We start from the raw sequence: 9,707 nt of genomic DNA on the forward strand, positions 1-9,707 counted from the left end.
ACCGAAGGGATGATGGGCCGACTTGAGATGGCAATGGCAGAAGTTCGGAAACAAAAGATGAGTCGAGATAGGATGTGAATGGCGGGATAATTACCCGCTGCCATGGGAGACAGAGTGAAAAAAGGGGGCGGGGGAGGGGTTAAAAAACGGGGGCAAAATGTGGGCAGAGATTATGGTCTGAAATTGTTGAACATAAGAAATAGGAGCAGGAGTCGGCCATTCGGCCCCTCGAGCCTGCTCCGCCATTTAATACGATCATGGCTGATCTGATCATGGACTCAGCTCCACTTCCCTGCCCGACCCCTTACCCCCTTACCCCCTTACCCCCTTACCCCCTTACCCCCTTACCCCCTTACCCCCTTACCCCCTTACCCCCTTACCGGTTAAGAAACTGTCTATCTCTGTCTTAAATTTATTCAATGTCCCGGCTTCCACAGCTCTCTGAGGCAGCGAATTCCACATAAACATAGAAAATAGGTGCAGGAGTAGGCCATTCGACCCTTCTAGCCTGCACCGCCATTCAATGAGTTCATGGCTGAACATGCAACTTCAGTACCTCCTTCCTGCTTTCTCGCCATACCCCTTGATCCCCCGAGTAGTAAGGACTTCATCTAACTCCTTTTTGAATATATTTAGTGAATTGGCCTCAACTACTTTCTGTGGGAGAGAATTCCACAGGTTCACCACTCTCTGGGTGAAGAAGTTTCTCCTCATCTCGGTCCTAAATGGCTTACCTCTTATCCTTAGACTATGTCCCCTGGTTCTGGACTTCCCCAACATTGGGGACATACTTCCTGCATCTAACCTGTCTAAACCCGTCAGAATTTTAAACGTTTCTATGAGGTCCCCTCTCATTCTTCTGAACTCCAGTGCATACAAGCCCAGTTGATCCAGTCTTTCTTGATAGGTCAGTCCCGCCATCCCGGGAATCAGTCTGGTGAACCTTCGCTGCACTCCCTCAATAGCAAGAATGTCCTTCCTCAAGTTAGGAGACCAAAACTGTACACAATACTCCAGGTGTGGCCTCACCAAGGCCCTGTACAACTGTAGCAACACCTCCCTGCCCCTGTACTCAAATCCCCTCGCTATGAAGGCCAACATGCCATTTGCTTTCTTAACCGCCTGCTGTACCTGCATGCCAACTTTCAATGACTGATGTACCATGACACCCAGGTCTCGTTGCACCTCCCCTTTTCCTAATCTGTCACCATTCAGATAATAGTCTGTCTCTCTGTTTTTACCACCGAAGTGGATAACCTCACATTTATCCACATTATACTTCATCTGCCATGCATTTGCCCACTCACCTAACCTATCCAAGTCGCTCTGCAGCCTCATAGCATCCTCCTCGCAGCTCTCTGAGAGAAGAAATTCCTCCTCATCTCAGTTTTAAATGGGCGGCCCCTTATTCTAAGACCATGCCCCCTAGTTCTAGTCTCCCCCATCAGTGGAAACATCCTCTCTGCATCCACCTTGTCAAGCCCTCTCATAATCTTACACGTTTCAATAAGATCACCTCTCATTCTTCTGAATTCCAATGAGTAGAGGCCCGACCTACTCAACCTTTCCTCATAAGTCAACCCCCTCATCCCCGGAATCAACCGAGTGAACCTTCTCTGAACTGCCTCCAAAGCAAGTATATCCTTTCGTAAATATGGAAACCAAAACTGCACGCAGTACTCCAGGTGTGGCCTCACCAATAAAACATAGAAAATAGGTGCAGGAGTAGGCCTTTCGAGCCTGCACCACCATTCAATAAGATCATGGCTGATCATTCCTTTTAGTACCCCATTCCTGCTTTCTCTCCATACCCCTTGATCCCTTTAGCCGTAAGGGCCACATCTAACTCCCTCTTGAATATATCCAATGAACTGGCATCAACAACTTTCTGTGGTAGGGAATTCCACAGGTTAACAACTCTGAGTGAAGAAGTTTCTCCTCTCAGTCCTAAATGGCCTACCCCTTATCCTAAGACTATGTCCCCTGTATACCCTGTATAACTGTAGCAGGACTTCCCTGCTTTTATACTGCATTACTACTCGGGGGATCAAGGGTTATGGCGAGAAAGCAGGAATGGGGTACTGAAGTTGCATGTTCAGCCATCAACTCATTGAATGGCGGTGCAGGCTCGAAGGGCCGAATGGCCTACTCCTGCACCTATTTTCTATGTTTCTATCCCCTTTGCAATAAAGGCCAAGATACCATTGGCCTTCCTGATCACTTGCTGTACCTGCATACTATCCTTTTGTGTTTCATGCACAAGTAACCCCCAGGTCCCGCTGTACTGCGGCACTTTGCAATCTTTCTCCATTTAAGTAATGTGTCTCCTCGCTGGCGAGTGCAGGAATCTGTTTTTTTTGCAAACATTAGCCAGTGCTGACCGAGGGTCACTGACCCGAAACGTTAACTCTCTCTCTCTCTCTCTCTCTCTCTCTCTCTCTCTCTCCCAAGCTGATGTTGCCAAGCGCTCGCTGTTTGTGTTTCGGACTCTGTGTTGTCGTGCCTTTTTGCCTTTAACGTTCTTGACGTTGTGTTACAGGAGGGTCGAGTTGCCATCACCCGCGTGGCCAACCTGCTGCTGTGCATGTACGCGAAGGAGACGGTGGGATTCGGGATGCTGCAGGCAAAGGTGAGCCCGCCGGCCCCGAGCGAGACCCCCGCGGGGGGGGGGGGGGGTGGCGAGGTTGGGGAGGGATTGAGGGGGTAGCGGGCGGGGGGAAGGCGGTACTTTGGGATCGGAAGCACACGACCCTTTTCCAGTAGGCCCACACTCTCGCCTCCGAGCCAGGCCTTTGTGGCAAGGCCGGCATTTATTGCCCAGTTACCCAGGAGTGATAAAGCAACAACAACTTTTATTTTATATAGCGCCTTTAACGCAGTAAAACCAAATATCAAGTTATTATCTAAATGGAGAAGGATTGCAAAGTGCCGCAGTACAGCGGGACCTGGGGGTTACTTGTGCATAAAACACAAGAGGATAGTATGCAGGTACAGCAAGTGATCAGGAAGGCCAATGGAATCTTGGCCTTTATTGCAAAGGGGATGGAGTATAAAAGCAGGGAAGTCTTGCTCCAGTTATACAGGGTATTGGTGAGGCCACACCTGGAGTACTGCGTGCAGTTTTGGTCTCCGTATTTAAGGAAGGATATACTCACATTGGAGGCAGTTCAGAGAAGGTTCACTCGGTTGATTCCGGGGATGAGGGGTTTGACTTATGAGGAAAGGTTGAGGAGGTTGGGCCTCTACTCATTGGAATTCAGAAGAATGAGAGGTGATCTTATCGAAACGTATCAGATAATGAGGGGGCTCGACAAGGTGGATACAGAGAGGATGTTTCCACTGATGGGGGAGACTAGAACTAGGCGGCATAATCTTAGAATAAGGGGCCACCCATTTAAAACTGAGATGAGGAGAAATTTCTTCTCTCGGAGGGTTGTAAATCTGTGGAATTCGCTGCCTCAGAGAGCTGTGAAAGCCGGGACATTGAATAAATTGAAGACAGAAAGAGACAGTTTCTTAACCGATAAGGGGATAAAGGGGCGGGCAGGGAAGTGGAGCTGAGTCCATGATCGGATCAGCCATGATCTTATTAAATGGCGGAGCAGGCTCGAGGGGCCGTATTGCCGACTCCTGCTCCTATTTCTTATGTATGTTTAAAAGCTTGTTCAAAGAGGTCTGTTTTAAGGAGTGTCTTAAAGGAGGAGAGAGAGGCGGAGAGGTTTAGGGAGGGAGTTCCAGAGCTTGGGGCCCAGGCAGCTGAAGGCACGGCCACCGATGGTGGAGCGATTATAATGAGGGATGTTCAAGAGGGCAGAATTGGAGGAGCGTAGAGATCTTGGGGGGACTCGATGCGAGTTAGGACACGGGACAGCGAGCACAGGGGGTGATGGGTGAGCGGGACTCGGTGCGAGTTAGGACACGGGACAGCGAGCACAGGGGGTGATGGGTGAGCGGGACTCGGTGCGAGTTAGGACACGGGACAGCGAGCACAGGGGGTGATGGGTGAGCGGGACTCGGTGTGAGTTAGGACACGGGGGCAGCGAGCACAGGGGGTGATGGGTGAGCGGGACTCGGTGAGAGTTAGGACACGGGCAGCCGAGTTTTGGATCACCTCTAGTTTATGTCGGGTAGAATGTGGGAGGCCGGCCAGGAGTGCGTTGGAATAGTCAAGTCTGGAGGTAACGAGGGCACAGATGAGGGCTTCGACAGTGGAATAGCTGAGGCAAGGGCGGAGGCGGGCGATGTTAGAGGTGGAAAAGGCGTATTACCTTTTGTCGCAGGTTTGATAGAAAGAAAGACTTTGTGGAATCATCTAAATTTACAGCACAGAAGGAGGCCATTTTGAGCGATGAGGGAGTGAAGGGTTATGGGGAGCGGGCAGGGAAGTGGAGCTGAGTCCATGATCGGATGAGCCATGATCGTATTAAATGGCGGAGCAGGCTCGAGGGGCCGGATGGCCGACTCCTGCTCCTATTTCTGATGTTATTTTATTAGGGACACGTGTCCGGTTGAAACTACATCTGTTTTTCTCTCCCTCACCCCTCTCTAGGCTGAAGCCCTGGTTCAATACCTGGAGGAACCTCTCACCCAGGTTGCTGCATCGTAGGAGGGAAGCATTAAGTGTCGCACTCCGGAGGAGGTGGAAGTCCGAGAAATGTTTGGTGTTTTTTTAAAAATGTTTACCTCAGAATGGGTTTAAAATGGACCCACCGTGCTTTACAAATCACAATATTAAAACCGAGCTGGAATTGCTCCGATTCTTGGTTTTTAGCAAATCAATTATATAGAATACATGTGTAAGTAATGTACTCAGAACTCCTTCACGGCAAGCGAGCCAAAGGTGGACAGAGGAAACGTTACAGGGACACCCTCAAAGCCTCCCTGATAAAGTGCAACATCCCCACCGACACCTGGGAGTCCCTGGGCCCAAAGACCAGTCCGCCCCTAAGTGGAGGAAGTGCATCCGGGAGGGCGCTGAGCACCTCGAGTCTCGTCGCCGAGAGCGTGCAGAAACCAAGCGCAGGCAGCGGAAGGAGCGTGCGGCAAACCAGTCCCACCCACCCCTTCCCTCAACCACTGTCTGTCCCACCTGTGACAGGGACTGTGGCTCTCGTATTGGGCTGTTCAGCCACCTAAGGACTCGTGGTAAGAGTGGAAGCAAGTCTTCCTCGATTCCGAGGGACTGCCCATGATGAGTAATGAGGGCAGCTGAGGGGGGGCGGGGGAGACTGAATTTGACGGCGGGGACAAAAAGGCTTCCTTTGCTGGCACAGGAGGAGGTCACGGGTCAGCGAGCACAGGGGGTGATGGGTGAGTGGGACTCGGTGCGAGTTAGGACACAGGGGCAGCGAGCACAGGGGGTGATGGGTGAGTGGGACTCGGTGCGAGTTAGGACACGGGGCAGCGAGCACAGGGGGTGATGGGTGAGTGGGACTCGGTGTGAGTTAGGACACGGGGCAGCGAGCACGAGGTGATGGGTGAGTGGGACTCGGTGTGAGTTAGGACACGGGGCAGCGAGCACGAGGTGATGGGTGAGTGGGACTCGGTGCGAGTTAGGACACGGGTCAGCGAGCACGGGGTGATGGGTGAGCGGGACTCGGTGCGAGTTAGGACACGGGGCAGCGAGCACAGGGGGTGATGGGTGAGCGGGATTCGGTGCGAGTTAGGACACGGGGCAGCGAGCACAGGGGGTGATGGGTGAGTGGGACTCGGTGCGAGTTAGGACACGGGGCAGTGAGCACAGGGGGTGATGGGTGAGTGGGACTCGGTCCGAGTTAGGACACGGGGGCAGTGAGCACAGGGGGTGATGGGTGAGCGGGACTCGGTGTGAGTTAGGACACGGGGGCAGTGAGCACAGGGGGGGTGATGGGTGAGTGGGACTCAGTGCGAGTTAGGACACGGGGCAGCGATGGATCGAAGGGGAGAGGAAGAGAGGGGTTTATCGGTTGAATTCTGCTTCGGATTAATGAAACCGTTTTTTAAAAAAACAACAGCTGGGCGCGGAAGGCAAAATGTACTTTCGCGTTTAGATACAGCAGAATTCTCTGGGAGGGGAGCGGGAGTGGGGGCGGGGTGGGGGGGGGGAGCAGGTCCTGTTTAACGTTCAAAGACTTCCAGGCGCCCAGAGTTTCTGGTCCCGGCGGATCAGCGGCCCCAAGCGTCGCGGCGGAGGGAAGCACCCCTCGGTTGAATAGCCCGACTAGGGTTTCAGCGCGCTGCTCAAACATTTCGGAGCGCTCCGGAAACACGTTCCAAAGAAGAGGTTGCTCAGTGTGGCGGGGGCAGCGGGGGAGGTGGAGGTTAACATAACGACATAAGAAACAGGAGCAGGAGTCGGCCATTCGGCCCCTCGAGTCTGCTCCGCCATTTAATACCATCATGGCTGATCTGATCATGGACTCAGCTCCACTTCCCTGCCCGCCCCCCATAACCCTTCACTCCCTTATCATTCAACAATCTGTCTATCCCGAGATTCTCAGCCACTTCGCTGGATCATCGTCGGGGATTTGAGGCTTGTTTAGTGTCGGGGGCGACTATGGGGGAGGTCTTGTTGGGCTTACCCACCCACAGTGCGCGCGGGCTGGGGCGGAAGTACTCCCGACTGTTTTACTGAGGCCGCGTACAATAATAAAGGGTTGTGTCTGTGCTCACCGTCTCGCTGTAAATCGCCTCTATTTTTGCGCTTGCTGACTCAAGAATTAGGAGCAGGAGTCGGCCATTCGGCCCCTCGAGCCTGCTCCGCCATTCAATACGATCATGGCTGATCCGATCATGGACTCAGCTCCACTTCCCTGCCTGCCCCCTTATCGCTCAAAAATCTGTCTATCTCTGCCTTAAATTTATTTAATGTCCCGGCTTCCACAGCTCTCTGGGGCAGCGAATTCCACAGATTTACAACCCTCAGAGAGAAGAAATTTCTTACTCATCTCAGTTTTAAATGGGCGGCCCCTTATTCTAAGACCGTGCCCCCTAGTTCTAGTCTCCCCCATCAGTGGAAACATCCTCTCTGCATCCACCTTGTCGAGCCCCCCTCATAATCCGACATGTTTTGATAAGATCACCTCTCATTCTTCTGAATTCCAATGAGCAGAGACCCAACCTCCTCAACCTTTCCTCATAAGTCAACCCCCTCATCTCCGGAATCAACCGAGTGAACCTTCTCTGAACTGCCTCCAAAGCAAGTGTATCCTTTCGTAAATGTGCAAACCAAAATGTCTGTTAACGCTCAATTGTCCACATTGTCCACACGAGACTCCCAAAGCAAGCGCTCTACTCGGAACTCCTTCACGGCAAGCGAGCCAAAGGTGGGCAGAGGAAACGTTACAAGGGACCACCCTCAAAGCCGCCTTGATAAAGTGCAACATCCCCACCGACACCTGGGAGTCCCTGGGCCAAAGACCAGTCCGCCCTAAGTGGAGGAAGTTCATCCGGGAAGGCGCTGAGCACCTGGAGTCTCGTCGCCAAGAGCGTGCAGAAACCAAGCACAGGCAGCGGAAGGAGCGTGCGGCAAACCAGTCCCACCCTCCCCTTCCCTCAACCACTGTCTGTCCCACCTGTGACAGAGTCTGTGGCTCTCGTATTGGGCTGTTCAGCCACCTAAGGACTCGTGTTAAGAGTGGAAGCAAGTCTTCCTCGATTCCTAGGGACTGCCTATGATGATGGTGACGCTTCCAAGCCTGTGGCCACTCCGTCACTGAGCCCGCCTGCCATTGCAGTAACATCGCCCGTCTCCACCCCTGCCCCAGCTCATCCGCTGCTGAAACCCTCACCCGTTCCTTTGCTGCCTCCTGAACTCGGCTATGCCAACGCTCTCCTGGCTGATCTTCCGCTCTCCATAAACATTCCCCGGTTCCCATCGCTCCACCATCGGTGGCCGTGCCTTCAGCTGTTTGGGCCCCAAGCTCTGGAACTCCCTCCCTAAACCTCTCCGCCTCTCTCTCCTCCTTTTATGACGTTGCTTAAAACCTCCCTCTCTGACCAAACTTTTGCTCACCTGCCCTAATATCTCCTTATGTGGCTCGATGTCACATCTCTGTCTGCTGGCAGTGAAGTACCTTGGGATGTTTTATTACTTACCGGCGCTATATAAATTCAGGTGCTTGTTGTCGAGGCAGCCGTGGTTCTGTTGGCAGCATTCTTGCTTTCCTGGGTCAGAAAATTATGGGCTTGAGCCCATAATCCAGGCTGACAATCCCAGTGCAGTACTGAGGGAGCACCGCACTGTGGGAAGGTCAGCACTGAGGGAGCACTGCACTGTCGGAGGGGCAGTACTGAGGGAGCGCCGCACTGTCGGAGGGGCAGTACTGAGGGAGCGCCGCACTGTCGGAGGGGCGGTACTGAGGGAGCGCCGCACTGTCGGAGGGGCAGTACTGAGGGAGCGCCGCACTGTCGGAGGGGCGGTACTGAGGGAGCGCCGCACTGTCGGAGGGGCAGTACTGAGGGAGCACCGCACTGTCGGAGGGGCAGTACTGAGGGAGCGCCGCACTGTCGGAGGGGCAGTACTGAGGGAGCGCCGCACTGTCGGAGGGGCAGTACTGAGGGAGCGCCGCACTGTCGGAGGGGCAGTACTGAGGGAGCGCCGCACTGTCGGAGGGGCAGTACTGAGGGAGCGCCGCACTGTCGGAGGGGCAGTACTGAGGAAGCTCCGCACTGTCGGAGGGGCGGTACTGAGGGAGCGCCGCACTGTCGGAGGGGCGGTACTGAGGGAGCGCCGCACTGTCGGAGGAACGGTACTGTAGGAGTGCTGCTCTGTCGGAGGGGCAGTACTGAGGGAATGCTGCACTGTGGGAGAGGCAATACTGAGGGAGCGCCGCACTTTTGGAGCTGTAGTACTGAGGGAGCGCCACACTGTCGGAGGGGCAGGACTGAGGGAGCACCGCACTTTTGGAGGCGCAGCACTGATGGAGTACCTGCAGTGTTGGAGGTGCCATCTTTCGGACAGACATTAAACCGAGGCACCGTCTGACCCCTCAACTGGACGGAAAGGATCCCATGGCCACTATTGGATGAAGAGCAGTGGAGTTATCCCAGGTGTCGTGGGCCAGTATTTATCCCGGTCAGCCGTGGCTCAGTGAGCAACACACTCGCCTCTGAGTCAGAAGGTTGTGGGTTTGAGTTCCACTCCAGGCTGACATTCCTAGTGCAGTGCTGAGGGAGCCTTGGCCCAATATCGAACCCTCAATCAACATCACAAATACAGATGATCTGGGTCATTATTACATTGCTGTGTGGGAGCTTGCTGTGCGCAAATTGGCGTTTCCCACAATACAACTCTCAACATTCCAAAAGTACTTCATTGGCTGTAAAGCGCTTTGGGACATCTGGTGGTCGGGAAAGGCGCTATATAAATCCAAAACTTTTTTCTTTAATACAACAGTACACTTCAAAAAGTACTTCATTGGGACGTCCTAAGGTGGTGTAGAAATGCAAGTTACTTCCTGGGCTGTTTTTGTGGGTGCTCGGTTGCCTGCCACGATTTGCACACTTTTGGACATGTTTACTCACTCGTTTGTGTTCACACGCTCAACATGCAAAGACTTGAGCGGACCTCTCCCAGATCTTGGTGGATGCCAATCCACAGCCCAGCATTGCCCGGTTCAGCATTAAGTTGACGATCGGATGGGCGACGGGCAAAGCACCGGGCCTGGATGGCGGGCGGGAGCAGGGAGACCCTAGCTGGTTAGTCCCCTGCTTCACCCAGCCCCCGA

General features: G+C 53.7%; 1 long non-coding RNA gene across 1 annotated transcript; it reads left to right on the top strand.

The window, feature by feature from the left end:
- The first annotated feature begins 2,543 nt into the window (after positions 1-2,543).
- LOC139251809 (uncharacterized) lies at positions 2,544-4,757 on the top strand. Its single transcript, XR_011591428.1, has 2 exons — positions 2,544-2,629; positions 4,550-4,757. It is a non-coding gene; the product is annotated as an uncharacterized lncRNA (long non-coding RNA).
- Positions 4,758-9,707: the final 4,950 nt, after the last annotated feature.

This window comes from Pristiophorus japonicus, unplaced genomic scaffold (assembly GCF_044704955.1).
Source record: "Pristiophorus japonicus isolate sPriJap1 unplaced genomic scaffold, sPriJap1.hap1 HAP1_SCAFFOLD_445, whole genome shotgun sequence".
NCBI classification, from domain to species: domain Eukaryota; kingdom Metazoa; phylum Chordata; class Chondrichthyes; family Pristiophoridae; genus Pristiophorus; species Pristiophorus japonicus.